General features: G+C 39.8%; 1 protein-coding gene and 1 long non-coding RNA gene across 7 annotated transcripts in view; one reads left to right on the top strand and one right to left on the bottom strand.

Moving 5' to 3' along the window:
• Positions 1-6112: 6112 nt before the first annotated feature.
• On the bottom strand, positions 6113-7703 carry LOC145431719 (uncharacterized). Its single transcript, XR_013911998.1, has 2 exons — positions 7568-7703; positions 6113-6678 (listed from the first exon to the last, which is right to left on the bottom strand). It is a non-coding gene; the product is annotated as an uncharacterized LOC145431719 (long non-coding RNA).
• Positions 7704-15821: 8118 nt separating this feature from the next.
• Positions 15822-19945, top strand: part of tsnare1 (T-SNARE Domain Containing 1) — a 269581-nt gene continuing 265457 nt past the window's right edge. For 4 of the 6 annotated variants that reach the window (XM_026184110.2, XM_026184107.2, XM_080307742.1 and 1 more), the window contains exon 1: positions 15822-15952. The gene's annotated coding sequence lies outside the window, so the exon portion shown is untranslated. The remainder of the gene's footprint in view (positions 15953-19945) is intronic. The other 2 variants (XM_080307744.1, XM_026184109.2) reach the window with 1 other exon arrangement.

The raw sequence follows: 19945 nt of genomic DNA, 5'->3' as shown, positions 1-19945 counted from the left end.
GTCTTCAGCGTCGGTGTCTTCAGTGAGAGCCAAAACAACAACTTTTCAGCGTGAAACAACTCAGCTCGTGTAACCTGAGGAAACGCTAAGTTTTCTCTAAATATCTTTTTAGCTGTGGTTAGCTGGATGTCAGTCTTATGTTACAGCAGCTGTGTCGAGCTCGAGCTGCGAGTCATATTTTCAGCGCGTTGTAGTGAGATAAGTTTGTGGGTGTTTTGTGCAGCTTCAGCTGTCTTTTTAACTGCTCGCTGGTTAGCTAGCGTGAGCTATAAGCTAACAGCTAGCCTGGTTAATGACGCTAGAGTTCCACGCACATGTAAACAGCTCGTCTCTTGTATAAAAGGCCCCAAAGTTCATATAATAGTTTTACTGGTGTTTATAAGTTTATATAAGTTCATGTAATGTTCCGTCTTCTGTCAGTTTGGGCCAGCCCACCTTCTAGTGACATCATCCGGTTAGTAAGGTGGGCAGTTTAATGGCGGCTGGGCAGTGTTGGTCCGGAGGGGGTGCACTGATTCCTGGGGCATGTTAGGTGTGCGTAAATGACAAGAAACCACACACACCACACACACCCAGACACACACTGATGTACACCCGCTGTGTTTACAGCCCCAGAATTAAGTGGTGACAATAAAGTGCCTCAAACGGAACCTCAAGCTCCCTCCTTCTTTCGTACTCTGGGACAATTTGGCCTTAAGTGGTGTTCTGGCCGACACACCGGGGTGACCGTAGTGCTCAAAGACTGAATCAGTGCCACAGCCGTGCCTATCTTTGACATCTCCACTACATCTCTACTGCTTTAACTGTTAAAACAGAAGGCAAGACTGCGGCTGACAGGGTTTATTACGTGAAACAACAGCTTGTTTAGTTTAAACAGTCTGCATTAAGCTGGGCAAACACTGTGCGACTGAGCTCCTGCTCAAACTGTACAATTAAATCGCAGGGGTTAGAAGTTCATAGGTCACAATACAGGTCTCACACTATACGGCCTGATGCTCTGATGCGACCTGAGTGCTCAAACTGTGCGACCATAACATGAAGCTTATCATACAAAATCTGTCCCTCGCTCTCCCTCTCTGTCTTTCACTCACTCACACAAACACACACACCATCAACTTTGCTAAATTACTAATGAAAAACATTGACCAGGCAGCTGTGATTGAGCAGCAATGTCCGTCCAACTCTTTTCATGGTTGTTGTAGTCGTGATAATTTTGTGAGGCCACATTGAAAATACTTGGATACGGAAGCGTAGAGCTGCCACCCAGGCAAAAGAAAAATCGAAAAGTGAAAAGTATATTGTTCTAACAATAGTCCTTTCACGTTTGAACAATATAATATCACGTTATTACAATATACAGAATTATCACGTTCTTACAATATAAATATTATATAGGCTACATCGCAGCTCCAGTCATGCTTCCATCACCGTCTTTCTCGTCTTTTCCCAGAGTAACAGCCAAACAGGAGGATCTATTGGCTAGCACTGCTTAGCCTTGCACGCATTCTTATTTTAAACTTAATCTGGAATTCATTGCAAACTGTTTGTGCGGGATATGAATGACAAGATTTTGTTTTTACAAGATTTTTGTTCTACAAGAGTTAGTAAAAAACATCTCCAGTGTGATCAAATCTTCTTGCCAAACATCTGCAGCTTTGCAGTGTATACAGCACTATAATGACCAGACCTAATTCTTTTGAAAACCATACATCTTTCCACAGGTCTCAATTTCATCAGACATCACCTAGACACAGAGCTGGATGAGGCCAGCGCAAACAGCAGCCTAACCGACTAAAATGATGGATCCATGGGGTCAGGAAAGCCAGAAGCAGGGCTGGAGAGGTACCTTTCATGTCCATTCACTGGAGGTGTGGATCTATTGCATGGCGTTCCTCACATCAAGAAGCTGTCGATCAAAATCAATACAGCTCTTCCTGCATCTGGAGCTTGTGAAGGACTTCTTAGTCATGCAGGACTCCTGTTCACTGCTAAACAGTTACAGCTTCACAGAAAGAACCTTGAGAGCAAACTGCTGCTGAAGCTTAACCATCACCTCACAGAGTTAAGAAATGGCACATTTTTGCTAAATATGCAGAAATAAATGCACACCCATAAAATTTATGGTAAACTGAGCTGCCTTGTATGTACATACGTTGAAGATACCTCGTTCTGTTTTCTCTGAGGCTGCTGTGCCATTTGGAGCAAAAATGAATATAAAGTTTACAGCATATCTTGTCACTGGAAATAGTTTGCACTGTTTATATATTTATATTATTTACTGCAGGTATTGGTAAAAAAAAAAAAAGCTTGTTTAAAAATGTTGTGAAAATCTGAAATCTGGAAATTAGAATTGTTTTGCCTTATTTTGTTGATCTTTTTACATATATTCCTTTTGAAAATACTAAAATTTGTATATTTATTTGTTTTTGTTTGTCTGATAGCATTTATTTATAAAATAAATCTGACATTTTAAACAGTTACTCGCTACTTGAGTAGTCTTTTCACCAAGTACTTTTTTACTCTTACTCGAGTAACTTTTTTGAAGACTACTTTTCACTTTTACTTGAGTAATAATATTTTAAAGTAATGCTACTCTTACTTGAGTACAATTTTTGGATACTCGACCCACCTCATCGTTGTATTTTTACTCAGTTGTATATAGTATTTGTATTTGTATTCTATTTTTATCTTATTGTATATTTATTTTACTTTATTCTACTGTATATAGTATTTTATTTTATTCTATTCTGTACAGCTGTGTACTGTATTTATTCTTATTGTATTCTAATTTTTGCCTCATAACTTTTGCACTGTCCACTTCCTGCTGTGACAAAACAAATTTCCCACGTGTGGGACTAATAAAGGTTATCTTATCTTATCTTATCTTACCTCTGGATATAAGAAAGTATTTTTCAAAGAAACCCTGTAAGTCACTTAAAGCCAAGTTCACTCATAAAATGTGTCCGTCATAATAACGTTACAGGCTATGCTAGGCTTTGGCCCACATCAGTCTAAAATTGTATGTAACCATGAATAACGTGTTTTGGAAACTAACTGCACAACAAGCAGCACTATTAGTTATCTCAGTCTCAGAGCAGCATTTCTAATTTTGATTGAAACTCTCAGAGAAAACGGCAGCCTCGAGCAAGCCAGGATATTAGTTTACAGAGGCTGTTAGAATTATATGTCTAACGTTAAATGTTGGTGACACAATAATTTCATCCTAATGGTACTGACATATTCATAAGGTTAATTTTTGAGACAAAATATCATGAGGTAGTCATGATTTTGCAAATATTCCACCTTGTAGTGCAGTTTGCACAAATTGTTTTAAAAATGCACTCACCCTGCAAACATTACTGATGAGTCAAGATCTGCACAAATTGACGGAAACACTGAAGCAGCTCCACATTTTATTCTATTGTCATGTATGTCCTATTTGTCAGGTGACAGAAGAACCAACACTAAGCTCAGAGAGCAATGGTGATACAAGATCACAGGTGAAACTGGATGATGACTTGATGGTTCATGACTGTATTTGAAGCACATGTGTGACTGCATGTATTTGGAATGTCTCACTGTTATTCATCAGGTGACAGAGGCAGCTCTGCCATGTTGTAGCTCAGACAGAGGTGAAGAGGCGAGGTCACAGGTGACTGACTGATGATTTGGTGCTATAGATTAACTAGTATTTATTATCATGACAATTGTTAGGCTGCTGATGTAAATTGATTCATTAGTGTATATTTGACAAAGAATCTGAATTGACACGTCTCACTTTTTATATGGCACGGATCAATATGTTATTTTATCAGGTGGCAATATGTCCTAGTGCAGTTAGAGGGGAAGAGCCGGGGCCAAATGTGAGGCACATATCAAGCACAGAATAATAATTGTAATCCGAGGATAAAACGCATGTACTGAGGCTAAAAGATGCTTCAGTGCTCTCAGAAGACTAAAAAGATGGGTAAGGTTAACAGTGACTCGAATGAGATTAAACAATGCTGCTGTATGCCATGTCCACCAGGAGAGACTGGACAGTATAGATGTAAAACCAATATGCCAGCAGTTTATCTCAGTTAACGAGAGGAGAAGGCATGTGTTTGGCTCCTTCACATAGTGGACATTGAGTTGTTGTGTGGGGAACCAGTAGTCCATGTCTGTTGCTGTAACAGTGGTTCATGTTTGGAATAAATAATCCCAGCTCACTGATTTGATCGGGGCAATAGTGCCTAAAATGTTGCATAATTTTGCTGAGAGATCTTTTACTTTGTGGTAATCTTAAATGAGTAGTAATGTTGTTAAGTCCTTAAAGTCATATTCTTTTATTGTCATGACTGTATTTGAAGCTATTTTTATGTTTGTATGATACCTGATTTATATGAAATATGGCTGAAGTAAACTAAACTCTAAAATACTTACGGTGTGTTCACACCGAATGCGATAGAAGCAGGCGGAGCGTCAGGCTTACATGTAAAGTCAATGGAAAGGCGCGCTGACCCGCGATTGCGGCTCCCGCCAAAATTCGGAAGCAGATTTGCGTCGCCAAAACGCGCGTGAGTGTAGCGCGTTTCAGACGTTTGACTCGCGAAAAAAACCACGCGCGTGAGTTTATGTGTTGCATTTTGTGCATACACGCGTTTCGCGTCCCCCGCTCGAGTTGGAAAAATCTGAACTCCAGCGTCAAATCGCGCCGCGACAACCAATCAGGAGCCTGGTGACGTGGCTGTTACCTAGTTCAAAGGGGCAGATCCAGCCAAAGCCCTTTATTCTTCAATAGAAGGAAGGCTAATCAATGCCGTAGCAAACAACCCGGAGCCGTACGACACCAGCTGCTTTCTGGACCGAGACAGGAATATAAAGGACGAGCTTGGAGGAAGATATGTGAAGAGATCGGGCAACCTGGTAAGTTCATTCATTTTTCTTAAGTTTTCTCTAAAGTTTTCACTGACCCGGGGAAGCCGCACAAAAGCTAGCAAGCCACCGCTATTTTCCCACTGACGTACAAATACCGTTCTGCTTTTAGGCATGTTGTCATTTAAGAATATATTTTATTGTTTATTAATAAACAGCTCACAGTGGTCCCGCTGTTCATCCGTCACTGCCTCTTTTTTTTTTTGATTTTCGTTTTCTTTTTTTTTGCACCGGACAGCATTGCATTCTGCAGCCTGATTGACAAATCTCCTGCGCTTGCCAATTTTATCATGTTTGGTTTTGATAACCATCACGTCCAATAGAAAAAACAGCACAAAAACACCCATAACTATGAGCCTCATTCGGAAATAGACACCTGCACCGCGAGGGAAAAAGGCGCACGAAAGTGGCGGGCAGATGAAGACAAACCGCGGCATATTAATACTTTTACGTTTTGCAATCTACAAAGGTTTGCACTTTGAGAATCAATTGTGAGAACTGTGACCAATGTTCATGTGTGTGTGTGGAAAACAGTGTATAAAGTGCGTGACCAGGGGCTAGTTATTCTGAGAACCCCTGCTGCAATAAATGAGGGACCACTGTCTACGCTACGATTATTATATTCAACCTGTTAACATTTAATACTGTATTGATAGAGCCAACTGATTCTGCAGCAGAGCATCCCCTGTTGCTTCTCCTGGCTGCCCAGTCCCTGAGCTCCTGCTGCTGCACCCACAGGTATGTACAGCAAGCACTGATACCTTTTTAGTCGGTGGGATTGCCTTGTGATCACCTTTACTAAAGATCTACAACCAATCTGATTATATCCTGTTTTTGGTTTGTTTTTTTCAATGTTGAAATTAAAATCTAGTAGCAGCCTTCTCATTTCTTTGTGTTTTGTGCTGTTTTACAGGCCCACAGGGGAGGATGGCTCCGAGGCAGACGAGGGACGGGTCCCAGGACGGTCCATCGGTGGTGGAGCTGGAGCCACACCAGTCTCCAATGGAGCATTTCCTCCTCATCATGGTTCCTACTCTGGAGAGCAGCTGGTCCTTTTTATTCCTGTCTCTCTGTAAATTCTTATATTTTATATATTTGTTTAATGTTTTTCTGTTTGAGAATTCTAATATTATTTCAAATAAATGTTTATAATGACTAATGTCTCAGTTCTACTACACAGCAAATGTTGGCACACGAATTGACACATGTAGAATTTATTTCATATTATACTAATGACAAAATATACTGATACAGTGGGATGCAGAAGTTTGGGCAACCTTGTTAATAGACATTATTTTCCTGTATAAATTGTTGGTTGTTACAATAAAAAATGTCAGTTAAATATCATACAGGAGACACACACAGTGATATTTGAGAAGTGAAAAGAAGTTTACTGGATTTACAAAAAGTGTGCAATAATTATTTAAACAAAATCAAGCAGGTGCATAAATTTGGGCACCACAAAAAAGAAATGAAATAAATATTTAGTGTATATCAATGTGTGTGTCTCCTATATGATATATGGGGTGCCTTTGTCTGGACGTGCTTCCCATCCAGAGCTGCACAGCACAGAGGGAAGTTCCAGCGCTCCTGGAGTCCCTCTGTGATGGACCGCCAGTCTCCAGGTGAAGGCACAGCCATGAAGTCGTCCACTAGACAGTCCCAGATGGACGTCGCTGCCTGGGGGGTGATCTGACTCACCGTGGACACACCGACTCTGTAACTGAACGCTTGGTGCTGAAGCAGTCCGCGGTGACAAGGAACCTGGACAAAATTGTTCAAAATCAGTATTATGTGTACTGCAGTTACAAAATACATTATTCAAATTCCAAAATACTTTGGTGATGTCAGATTTAAATCACAAAACTTAAATCTTACATAAAACATTTTGTAATTATAAGGATAATTACAAAATGTATATTAGATAATATCTAAAACAGTTGTGTTTTATTTTAACTTTAACATATCATAATTTGATTGGTAGCAACTTTTGCCACTACAGTGAGCCAATCACTCATAATTCCTAAACATGTCAATCAGGTAGGAATGAAGTGAGACATTAATAGAAATAAAGAGTTGTGTGTTGACATGTAGCCCTTTCCTTCCTTAAATCATTAATATTTTTGAAAAATTAATCTGTGATAAGACAGCTTATCAAGATAGAACCATGTAACTAGAGATGAACCAAACTGTTCACAGTTTTATCTAACTCTGTTTTAATAAAGGCTGTGACCCCTGTTATAGAGTCTGACAGCTGCAGGGATTATATACAAATATTCAACTATCCCAGAATCAAACCAGGTCTAAATAAAAAGGAGTGAGTATCACTACAAAGGTTAACTCAGTGGTCCTAATGCTACAGTTTGATATCAGCAAACACCGAGCGCATACATTGATGTGACACCACAGCCATGCTATCATCGCAAACACTGATAACAGCATAAATCGAATTAAATCGGGGCTTGATGAGAGCTTCTGAGTATCACTAGAAATACTATAAACAGTCGTCTCTGTACCACAGTTTGCTTTCAGTAAACACCGACAGCATTCACTGTTAGCATAGCACATCCATGTTAGCAGTGTATAAATGGATGGTTTAGCATATTAGCACAGGTATCAATAAAGGACTACCGTATTAAATACTTTTACTAACCTCAGGCAGACAGACAGGCGCTCTGCAGGTGGGATTGAGCGCCTGTAATTGGTGTCTAGGCGGGCGATTCTGGGACCGACGCGGGACAGCAGGTCCTCAAACTGGCCGAGTGAATGACGGTGATAGCGCTGGAATCAGCCGTCATCCAGGCGCAGCTCCTGGAGCAAGTGGTGAAACTCACCAAACTGCTCACGCCTCTGGAGGACCTGATGGACCCAGGTACGGCGAGGATGTCCTTTACGCCGCTACTCTGCTCTCCACAGTAAATAGCAGAGGTGTGGACTCGAGTCACATGACTTGGACTCGAGTCAGACTCGAGTCATTAATTTTATGACTTTAGACTTGACTTGAAAAAATGTTCTAAGACTTGTGACTTGACTTGGGACTTTTACACCAATGACTTGGGACTTGAATTGGACTTGAACCGGTTTACTTGAAAAGACTTGATATTTTACCCCATAAAATTTAACATGCATATTATATAGAGATTGAAAATGTGACATCATTCACGGGTAGAACCGCAAAGGATTCTGGGAACTCGTGGCAAGCGGTACTAGCGCACGCAGGCTTTCAATTAAAATCAGTTACACAGCGATAAAAAGAAACACAAAAATGGCAAGAAGCTGTTGTATCATTAACTGCAATAGCCGGTCGCATGACAGCCACGGGAAGCCGACGGGTAAAGAGATCGGTTGTTATCGGATTACGTCGTTGAAGAGAAATTGTTCAGCCATGTTTCCGAAGTAACAAAGACGCGACTGGATTGCAGCCATTCTAAGACCAAATATAACGTCCCAGAACCCTCCAGCTCACAGGTTAGTCTGCTCCAAGCATTTACACGAAGGTCAGTGTTTTTTAGTAGTTAATACGTCATTTTCATAACATAATTAGTGATATAGGTTACAAGCAAGTCTGGCGCTGAACAGAAATTGTCGCGCTATGCTCCTTTATTTATTGTGCATAAATAGTGAATTGTCCTGACACAATATTGCGTTTCGCTTCTGTTATTATGGTACATTGACAAAAACATATACTTTTATTCACAGGATAAAACAGGTTTTTTGTATCAGTAATTGCCCAGTACGATTACAGCATACAATATTATTGTCACTGCTACATTTCTGTGATGGGTACCAGAAATTATTTCCACTGCTAATTAATTACCGTTGAGCTCAAAGGTCCTATTAATAAACGGTTAATGAATGTGTATTTATGACGACAATTTGTGAGACTGGTAAACTTATGATACGTACGATGGTCTTTCGTTCTACACGGTGCATTTCAAGGTCCTGCACCCATCCGTCGGTAAACTGTACCTGGGCTTGTTGCAGTGACCTGAAGTTACTAAACTTCATGAGTGTATGCACTCACTCCAAGAACCGTATGATTATAAATATGCATATAAATATGCTACAATGAGATAGCTGACTTCATCTAACTAGCAAATGTTGTCCAGGCTACGTTGGTGATACAGTTTTTTTTAATGTGTATGATATTTTTGTCATGCGATTTTAAAGCTGGTCCTACAACCGCATCCAAGAATAACATGCAGCTTATCTCAGAACTGTCGGTGAAAATTATTCTTGGAGCTAAGTTTAATTGAGCTGCATTTTAAAGAGGTACAATTTCACAATTTGTGTATATTTTCTACGTTCACTTTTGTCATGTGTTGAGAAAAACACAGATTTAAAATTACATGGTCTAATATTTACATTTAGCATAACTGCAACATTATTTTTTCGTTGTTTTTTTTTTTTAAAGACTCGAAAGGACTTGAAATTCAAAGTTTCAGACTTGTGACTTGACTCGGACTTTTACACCAGTGACTTGAGACTCGACTCTGACTTGCCTGACATTACTTGAGACTTGACTTGAGACTTGAGGATAAAGACTTGAGACTTACTTGAGACTTGCAAAACAATGACTTGGTCCCACCTCTGGTAAATAGAGAAGGGAGACTCTCTCTTCAAGCGCTAGCTCGACACCTGCCATCTTGCAAAGATACCGGTCTTGCAAAACTTCCTCCCACATCCCTCCCACATTTCCGGTTCACGCGCGTTAAAATATGATATTTTGGGGCGCGATGGATTTTTCTTGGACACGCGTAGAGGTGCGAATGTGCACGCGTCAAGTTAGGGGCGTTTGGGGCTTTTTTCACGCGCCCATCGCGTTCGGTGTGAACACACCGTTAGTCATTTGTTATATAATTCAAATGTAAAAATATGAATTGTAATTTTAAATGGTTTAAAAGCATGTAGAATTTTGCTACCGGCTCTCTTTCTTTCCCTCTCCCTCCTGCTCTTGTTGTGTGCTACTGCTGTTGCGAGTGTAACTACCGCCCTGCCCCCTCAGCTCAGCGCTGAGCAGAGGGGGGAGGGGCGCAAACGCAAGGCTCTGTTTGCCGTCTCTGCTCAGCGCAAACACAAGGGTGACTTGCAGCGTGAAGTGAAAAAAAGTGAAAGTGAGGGCAGGAGAAAGAAAAAAAACAAACAAACCCCACAGCTCCCAATAAGGAGCCGGCTCGCATTGTTCACTTCAAAGATCCGGCTCTAAGAGCCATTTCGTTCGTGACCGACCCATCACTAGTCAGAATGACTATTGACTATTTTTTTCCCAACTTCACACTAAGATATGAAAGTGTAATCTGATTAACCTTGAGCTGTACAAAATTCATTATAGTTGTCATGACAGAGTAAAATAAGCATATTTTCTACGTAACTTGGAGAAGGGTGGGGGGCATAGCTGTTCTTCATAATAAGTTTATTTGTTGGACTGCAGCAATTATTATTCAGGGACCTGTCAAGGCAAAATTGGCAGCAGAAGATGCCCAGACTGAGGGTGTATTCTGATACAATGATAAAAGATCACACAGTCAGGAAAAAATTATTTGAACCCCTACTGATTTTGTAAGTTTGCCCACTAACAAACAAATTATCAGTCTATAAAAAAAATCCAGAAAAATGTATTTCAAAAAAGTTATAAATTAATTCCCATTTTCATAAACAAAAATAAGTATTTGATCTCTTTGCAAAATGTGCTTTAGCACTTGGTCGCAAAACATTTGTTGGGAACCACAGAGGTCAGCTGTGTCTTGTATTTGGCTAAATATTTTGCACACATCTCAGGGGGGATGTTGTCCCACGCCATTTTGCAGATCCTCTCTATGTTTTGTGGTGGAAGCCAGAAATCTCGCTGATTGATCAAATACTTATTTGCATTTTCAAAAAAAAAAATCAGATTATTAAATGAAATAAGTTTATAACCTTTTTGAAATGCATTTTTCTGGATTTTTTTTATAGACTGATAATTTGTTTGTTAGTGGGCAAACTTACAAAATCAGTTCACTTATAGACTAAATTAAAAATCAGCAGGGGTTCAAATAATTTTTTCCAAGACTGTACAAGCAAAAGATGATCTAGGCGTTGTCACACCTTTTCATACTTGCCAAAAAGCAACAGTTGCTATCCGTCAGTGTAGTCCCAAATTACTCTTTTTATGGACCATTCATTATTTTCAGTGTTGCATGTAACATGTTCCAAAGAGATGTTACTGTAATTGAGCTAATTTTTTATAATGTAGTAATGTAACATTGGTTACATTGATGGTATGAATTATTATACTACCTGCATTAAAAAGTTACAACAGGCGTCTGTTGTAAGAAAAAAGAAAGAAAAATTTTTTTTGTTAATGGACATTTGTGCTATACTCAAAACAAAAAGCTAACAACAAGCTAGCCAAGAAGAACAGTGATTTAACTGACCATAGAACAGGTAACAATGGCAGTGTTGCATAGTCAAACTTGCAGTATTGTAAAATCCCATTTCTAATGTTTCTAAAGTAGAATCACAGTGGCATATTCATTTTGAACAAGCCATAAAAAGGGCTTGTTTCAGCAGCAATGATTTTATTTGACATTACATTGTGTTTCATGTTCACAGCAACAGCTTCCAAATGCAAGTGCCAAACTTGGAATCAACTCCAGACCTTTCACCTGCTTAACTGATTGAGAAATAATTAAGAAACAGCCCCAGCCTCTCCATGAAACACCTTTGGAGAAAATTCTCTAATTACATTTGAGCCCCTGAAAATTGGGCACTTTCACTGAAAATGTTGGTCAATCCTCAAAGGTCATGCAGCATTGCTGTGCATTGCTTTGAATCAGAGCGAAGAGTCTGCATTTTAATTGCGTCTCTATTGTTTCTTTCGAAATCTATTGTGGTGTCTCATGTGAAGCCAAAATTCTGAATATTCTATCACTCTGAAAACATTTCTGAACCTAAGTGTATGGCTACTGTAATGCTTACAATGAAAACTGAGAACTTTCTGTAGGCAAAAACGGTTGACCTACTATGACAGTTGCAGGGAAGTGAATATCAAATTACAAAACCCTACCCTTTGTTAACAACAAATGTTAGGGTTAAATTCTTTATACGAAAATAAAAGTTGTGCAAGGGATTTGATTTGAAAGGTAACAAATCCAGCGCATGTCAGTAGACTGCAGACTGCTGTCAACTGGGTTTTGTTTTCTTGCCCCTCCAAGTTTGAACGAGTACTGTAGAACAAACATGTTTTAATGAGTCAAGCGAGATCAAAAAAATGAAAATGGCTGTGGGGTTTCTACTACTGTTTGGGCCACATTCAGATCCACTCCCAAGTTTTTCCCTTTATTTACCTAAGGTATCAATGCCAGATGAGAAGCATCCTTTTACTCTGGAAGAGGCTGTTAAAGTTGGGTCAGTGAGTCAGAGAATGGTCACTTCTGATCAATAACAGTCATACTGAGGTGAGTTATTGAAGATATGCTGAGCTTTTCATCAGGGTGCTGTTTTTGCTGCTCTTAGTCTCTGTTCACCATGGTTAGTGAAACTCTGAGGCTTAGTGAATAAACTCTCATATGATGTGAGAATGTAATCAAACTTATTACCAGAGAAAAAAGTGTTATTTTTAGACACTTGAGCCTAACATTAATTGGTATAATATTAAGTTATAAACAGCTATTGTTGTTGTTTAGTGTCCTTTTGTCATCTGTCTGGGAACGGGATGTGGCAGTCTAATCTGCTAACAGTAAGTAACTGTGACAATGTTGGGAATGAATAAGCATTTGTATGCATGTTTTCATGTGTTAGAGCCCTGACTTCAAGTTCAGGAGATGATGGTTGAGGTGAGGAAGACGAGGATGACATTTTATTAAGATGCCAGTGGTGATGTCTCTTTCCTTCCCATTGTCATTTCTTTGGTGAAGTGTAACCCCTCTCTCAGAGGATAAAACATATTTATCCATATGGCTTGTAGGTGCAGACAGGAATCGAAATGTCCCTTCAGGGAATTTGAACAGCTACGACTTCTCTTGCCTTCTACCTCTGGCATAGTGCGCACATGCATACATAGAACGCCATTAGTCAGAAGGGAGATGCCTGTCCTGCCCACTGTATTCACAAACAGCGAACCTGCTCGTGCATTTATATATGTATTTTTAATGGATAAATTATTAGTTTATGAGAATGCATCCATTTGTTGACAGAATAATCTATGTACAGTGGGGCAAAAAAGTATTTAGTCAGCCACCGATTGTGCAAGTTCCCCCACCTAAAATGATGACAGAGGTCAGTAATTTGCACCAGAGGTACACTTCAACTGTGAGAGACAGAATGTGAAAAAAAAATCCACATGGTAGGATTTGTAAAGAATTTATTGGTAAATCAGGGTGGAAAATAAGTATTTGGTCAATAACAAAAATACAACTCAATACTTAACATAACCTTTGTTGGCAATAACAGAGGTCAAACGTTTACTATAGGTCTTTACCAGGTTTGCACACACAGTAGCTGGTATTTTGGCCCATTCCTCCATGCAGATCTTCTCGAGAGCAGTGATGTTTTGGGGCTGTCGCCAAGCAACACGGACTTTCAACTCCCGCCACAGATTTTCTATGGGGTTGAGGTCTGGAGACTGGCTAGGCCACTCCAGGACTTTCAAATGCTTCTTACGGAGCCACTCCTTTGTTGCCCGGGCGGTGTGTTTTGGATCATTGTCGTGTTGGAAGACCCAGCCTCGTTTCATCTTCAAAGTTCTCACTGATGGAAGGAGGTTTTGGCTCAAAATCTCACGATACATGGCCCCATTCATTCTGTCCTTAACACGGATCAGTCGTCCTGTCCCCTTGGCAGAAAAACAGCCCCATAGCATGATGTTTCCACCCCCATGCTTCACAGTAGGTATGGTGTTCTTGGGATGCAACTCAGTATTCTTCTTCCTCCAAACACGACGAGTTGAGTTTATACCAAAAAGTTCTACTTTGGTTTCATCTGACCACATGACATTCTCCCAATCCTCTGCTGTATCATCCATGTGCTCTCTGGCAAACTTCAGACGGGCCTGGACATGCACTGGCTTCAGCAGCGGAACACGTCTGGCACTGCGGGATTTGATTCCCTGCCGTTGTAGTGTGTTACTGATGGTGACCTTTGTTACTTTGGTCCCAGCTCTCTGCAGGTCATTCACCAGGTCCCCCCGTGTGGTTCTGGGATCTTTGCTCACCGTTCTCATGATCATTTTGACCCCACAGGATGAGATCTTGCGCAGAGCCCCAGATCGAGGGAGATTATCAGTGGTCTTGTATGTCTTCCATTTTCTGATGATTGCTCCCACAGTTGATTTTTTCACACCAAGCTGCTTGCCTATTGTAGATTCACTCTTCCCAGTCTGCTGCAGGTCTACAATACTTTTCCTGGTGTCCTTCGAAAGCTCTTTGGTCTTGGCCATGGCGGAGTTTGGAGTCTGACTGTTTGAGGCTGTGGACAGGTGTGTTTTATACAGATGATGAGTTCAAACAGTTGCCATTCATACAGGTAACGAGTGGGGGACAGAAAAGCTTCTTACAGAAGACGTTACAGGTCTGTGAGAGCCAGAGATTTTCCTTGTTTGAGGTGACCAAATTTTTTTTTCACATTCTGTCTCTCACAGTTGAAGTGTACCTCTGGTGCAAATTACTGACCTCTGTCATCATTTTAAGTGGGGGAACTTGCACAATCGGTGGCTGACTAAATACTTTTTTGCCCCACTGTATGCTTATGGTTACAGTATTTTTTTCTAATAAAAAAATGAAAATTACTGAGTGTAACTTTAAAACAGTAATAAGATACCAAATCGCATACATACATACTATTTCACATGCTGCACATATGATATTTTCTCTTAGTACATTTCCAAAATCACTGCAGAGGTCTGATACCCCAAAGGTTGAGGCAGCCATGAATCACATCTTATTACCTAGTCATGGCCATTATCACACCAGGTGTTGTTTTGGACTGAACTTTAGGTGAACTCCATCTCAATGCTTTTTTTTCTATCAAATTGGAACCTGTGCAGAGGCATAGGAAGCGGGCACTTAGATCATCTACACCTACAGATCTCTGTCTGGGGCTGGAGTTAGCTCATCTGGCAAATGCAATTGCTTCTTCACATTTTTCCATTTGCCGTTTTCTGCTGTATGACACGATCCATACTGAGACATCCGCAAAGTTAAACAAAAGAACCACGACATTCACACATATCAAACTGTCCTTGTTAGGAACCTGATAAAGTAGATTTGGAGTCATGGAAAGCCTTCAGGGAGACTTCTCTTTCTTGATCAGATATGTCATGTAGGTCCTGCTTTTTTGTTGCCTTTACTGTGGAAGAGTGGTTCACCACTCTAAAAGATTCTGGCAGTGTGCATATCAGGCTTTGAATCAACTAATCTGGATGAACCAAAGAAGACAATTGCTTGATGGGAAGGAACGAAACCACCCCTACTGTCTGATTTGAAACCACAACTAGGACAGGTCTGGTATATCTCCACAGCAGTCACAAGAGCTGGCTGGATTTACTTAGGATGGGTCAATAGAACAGGTGAAAATTTCAATTGTTGTTGTTTTTCTCCTAAGCTGCTTTAAGAAAAAATATTTTAAACTCTCACTTTTAAAATGTATGACCTGATCTTCAGATTTCTTTTGGTCTCTGTAGATAATTTCTCTGTTCTGTAGCGGTTACCAATTATCTGCATATAAATGAATGCAAGAACCCATCAATGATATTCACTTCATCTGTGCTGTATATGTTTAAAACTGTAATGAAAACTGTAATTCATATACAACTCTTTTAGATTTTCAATTGCTGAAGATTTCAGAACATATAGCTATTGTATAGGTACATAATACAGGGTATTAACCGACACAGTAGGTCTCAACTACAAATCCCACAGTTCTTTGCCAAGACTTAACCAGATCATATGACCAGGGAGCCGAAGCAGGTGGTTGGATCATATGATGTTGTCAGGCGAAGCTGAGGAAGAGCAGGATCTCTGAATCACTGAATCACAGCCCACATCAATCCCTACATTCAAAGGTAAAACTGGAGGAATCCCTCCTTTTCACCCTGCGTTTTTCAGCCTGTAGTGACTGTTTTAATGCTCCAGCCTCACACCGAGGCAGGAGGAAGAGGGGAGGAGATTAGTAGGGAGGAGAGTAGAAACAAAGATGAGGGGGATGGGAGGCCATCAGAGATGCCTTTTCGTTGCTTTCTGCAGACAACAAGAGAGCAGATGTTTGTTGAAATCTTTCTGCTGTAAACATATTGTGCCTGTAGGCTAAGTGAGGAGCGTGTGCTTGTAACGTTGTATGGATGCCATATTCTTTGAGATGTTCAGAGAAAGGATGGATGTGTGATAGTTATACTCACTTTCTCTTTTAAGAGCTCTCTCTGATAAAAGCTATCTGTTGTGTCTGTGATCATGTCATCCCTGGATAGTTCCTGTTTCCTGCTCTTATTTTTATTATTCTTGCGAAAGTAGGTTTGGGAATTAACCGGTTGCTTTTTGGACAGTGTTTTAGCATTCAATTTCGTATCATTTAACAATGTTAAGGAGCCAGACAGCCCCTTTAATGGGCCTGTTTTTCAGGCTGGAACATGTTTTTATATTGTGTTTATACTTTAGACTTAAATATGAAAACACTGAAGGGCAGGCGCCCTGGAGATAGGTCACTTTGCTCAGTTTGCCATAGCAATTTAGCATGTCACATGTGTTTATGGGAGTAGATTAACTTTAGGTTTATGTTGCAAATAGATATATCTATCTTCTTCTTAAGTGTTTGATCTTTTAGGGTGGTATGACATGCCCAATATGAAGCTACACTCTATATCTGGCTAGCTTAGCTTAGCATGTAGACACACATAAAGAGTTAGAAACAGCAGATACACCTAAATGACAGAAATGGCTAATAGCTTTAGCAAATTTACTGGGCGAGCATCTCCTGGCTGGAATTTCACAACAGCATAATAAAAAGCCTGTTATTAAGAGGAATTTTGAATCTCTCTAAGAATCCATTAAAAATGGCAAAACCTGCTGGCACCATGGGACTTACATGCTGACAGCTGTGTGTGTAGTACACATGATGCCAGCTAAAGTATCATGTAGTACATTTGCTAACTCTTTCCTAGCAAAAGAGCAAAGACACATTAATCCAGCTAGTAATTTGAAATACTGTAGATGATAAAAGTCTCATATGTGTATCCCCAAAAAAAAGGAGATATTGAACATAAAGACTATTAGAGATCATTTTCTTGTCTTTTCACCATATGAATAGAATAGAATAGCCTTTATTGTCATTGTACAGAGTACAATGAAATTGGACTCCCTCGGTGCAAGATTCAATAATAAATATAAATGTAAAATATAAAAAGTACAATAAAACAATCGCAAGTACTCAAACAATAGTAAGTACGATATATACAGGATAGCAGCATTAATATAATAACAGTATGAATAGCAGCATAATATAATGGCAGTGACGGTATGGTATAGCTAAGCAGGTTCAATTGTTTTTGTGCTTATTTACTACGGTGATAGCTCTGGGAAAGAAGCTATCCCTGAATCTGTTTGTCCTGGTTTTATGTGACCTGTACCGTTGGCCTGACGGTAATAGTTCAAACAGTTGGTTGCTGGGGTGAGAGTAGTCCTTGATGATATTGCCAGCTCTGCTGAGGTACCGGGAGTTTGCAGTGACCTCCAGGCTGGGCAGAGAGCAGCCAGTGATCTTCTGGGCTGTGTTGATGACCCTCTGCAGTACTTTCCTGTCTGCAGCTGAGCACCCTGCATACCATGATGTTATGCCGTACGTTAGGATGCTCTCTATGGTGGCTCTGTAAAATGTCACCAGCAGCCTCTCCTATATGGTAGGCTATATGGTAGGTCTAGATCATAGTTGTGTTATGGGTTCAGTGCTCTTATCATGGAGTTATATTTTGAGAAACTGACTTTCAGTTTTCTTTTTAGAGTTGCTGCTGTATAAGCTGCTGTAGAGCATGCATGGTCTAAAAAAAAAAAGTAGCTGAGAAAACAATCTGCCCTCAAGGTTCTGGAACTTTTAATTATGTCACATAAGCCTTTGAGAATATGACAACGATGCACCACTGAACAATTGACATCCTGCTACACATCGTTGGGCTGACTCAGTCTCATCTACTGTCATCTACTCTCCCGTTTCTTCCTGTATTTTAATCTGTCTGCTATTTTTTAATGAAGTGATGAAGATGAAGAAAACTTGTTTTGGGATTTAGGCCCCTGTGTGGATTTCTGTTGTTCTTCCAATGGCTTGACAACACTTTTGGTAGTTAATGCATCAAAACAAATTATTACATTTAGTCTTTCTCTGAGTTGCTCGTGGAGGTGGAAGTATTTCAGTAAACTGAATGAGTTACCTATCCTGTCTCTCTTGAGTAAGTGAAAATAAACATAGATTATGCAGTTCCCTTTAGGGTTTATGCATTGTAATGGTTCTTGTTTTGGATTTTCGGTCTGAAACATTGCAGTTTAGTCCAGTCTCAGTCTCAGTGCTTTTCCAGCCTCATATCTAAAAGCAGTAGGTAGCAGTTTTCAGCTCTGATAAAACCTACTGTGCACCACCTGTCCAGCACCAAACACAAATTTGACACAGCTAGAGTCAAATGCAAAATGTGTGAAAAAAAACAGTCAGAAAAGACTGTGGTGTCCTCCACCTGTAAAACCATTCTTGTTTTGGGTGTTGTCTCATTGTTGCCCCTGTATTGAATCTGTTGTTAATTTAATCAAAGCAGCTTAAACTGGTAACACCCCCTCTGCTACTGAAGTGAGCAGACTGATATTTCTGAAGTTGAATTTACTTTTTTGTTTGTGTTCCTTCTGTAGTTCTTTACCCATAAAGTCCGAAAGTCTCAGTTTCGTTTTCTGATTACTTTTAGGATATAACTGGTTAGTTCTGTTTGTGTCCATTTACCCTTAACCCCCGATCCCCACCCCCCACCTTTTTCCTGTTCCATGACTGACTTGTTGTGTCATTGACTTACTTGTGTATCTCCTCGCCCTATGTTCCCTGTGCTTTTTGTATTTGCATTCCTAGTGATTTTTGGTATTTGGATTGCCTTGCATTGTTCTTTGATGATTTTGGATTTCTGGACAACATTTATCTCTGAACTATCAATATCAAAAGCTCACTTTAAGTTTCATGCCTGTCTCCTGTTCAAATTAATCTACTGTAAAATTCGGGCAGTGTAATATCATAATACAAGTAACTAAAGGTCAAGGTCACTATACTAGTTTGGAAGAATACTCTACTAGTCTAGAACAAATGTTCTGTTGGACTCAATAATTATGTGAGCTTGAGTTGAATTATATGCAAAATAAGCAAGGGGGTTAAAAATACCCAATGACTGCAGTAACTATCGCAATTCCTGTCAAAATGAATACAGTATATTGACTCATCTGATGTAAAGGATGAAATCTGAACTAAAACACACCCAGAAATTCAGCTGTGTCAGCATGACATGACAGCTTAAATCTCCATTTCATTTGTAATGTTTACATATGGCTCCTATTCAGAACTGCCATCTGCTGTGGTATCTGCACAAATACATGATCATGCCTTGACATAACAGTTACAGCCCCAGTGCGTAAATAATTAGCTGTTGTTTGTCATTGCGAGATTATCCCAACAGTGAAAGGGTAGATCTATTGTCCACTGGCTATCATGCAGGTAACAGTAAACAACTGTTTATTTATATTTTCCTCCATATTTACTGACAAGTTCTGCCAAAAAAAACAAACAAAAAAATGGACAGAATGGTTTGCTGACTAAAATCTGATGTATTTCTAAACAGAAAATCACTCTCTCTCCCCCACCAGCCTGAGCATTGGGTTATTCTGTGTTTTTTAATACATTTTTAATAGGTTTTAGGAAACAGCCTGTAACCATAGACTGTATATAAAACAAGGATCTAGTGACCCTGACATCAGCTTTTGGTTTTGTAATGTGCCGAAAAGACTGTTTGAATCAAAAGTTGGAGTACTAGTTATCAGCTAATGCT

The sequence above is a fragment of the Astatotilapia calliptera genome, chromosome 11 (assembly GCF_964374335.1).
Source record: "Astatotilapia calliptera chromosome 11, fAstCal68.1, whole genome shotgun sequence".
Classification (NCBI taxonomy): domain Eukaryota; kingdom Metazoa; phylum Chordata; class Actinopteri; order Cichliformes; family Cichlidae; genus Astatotilapia; species Astatotilapia calliptera.
This window is presented reverse-complemented; position numbering and strand designations above follow the sequence as displayed.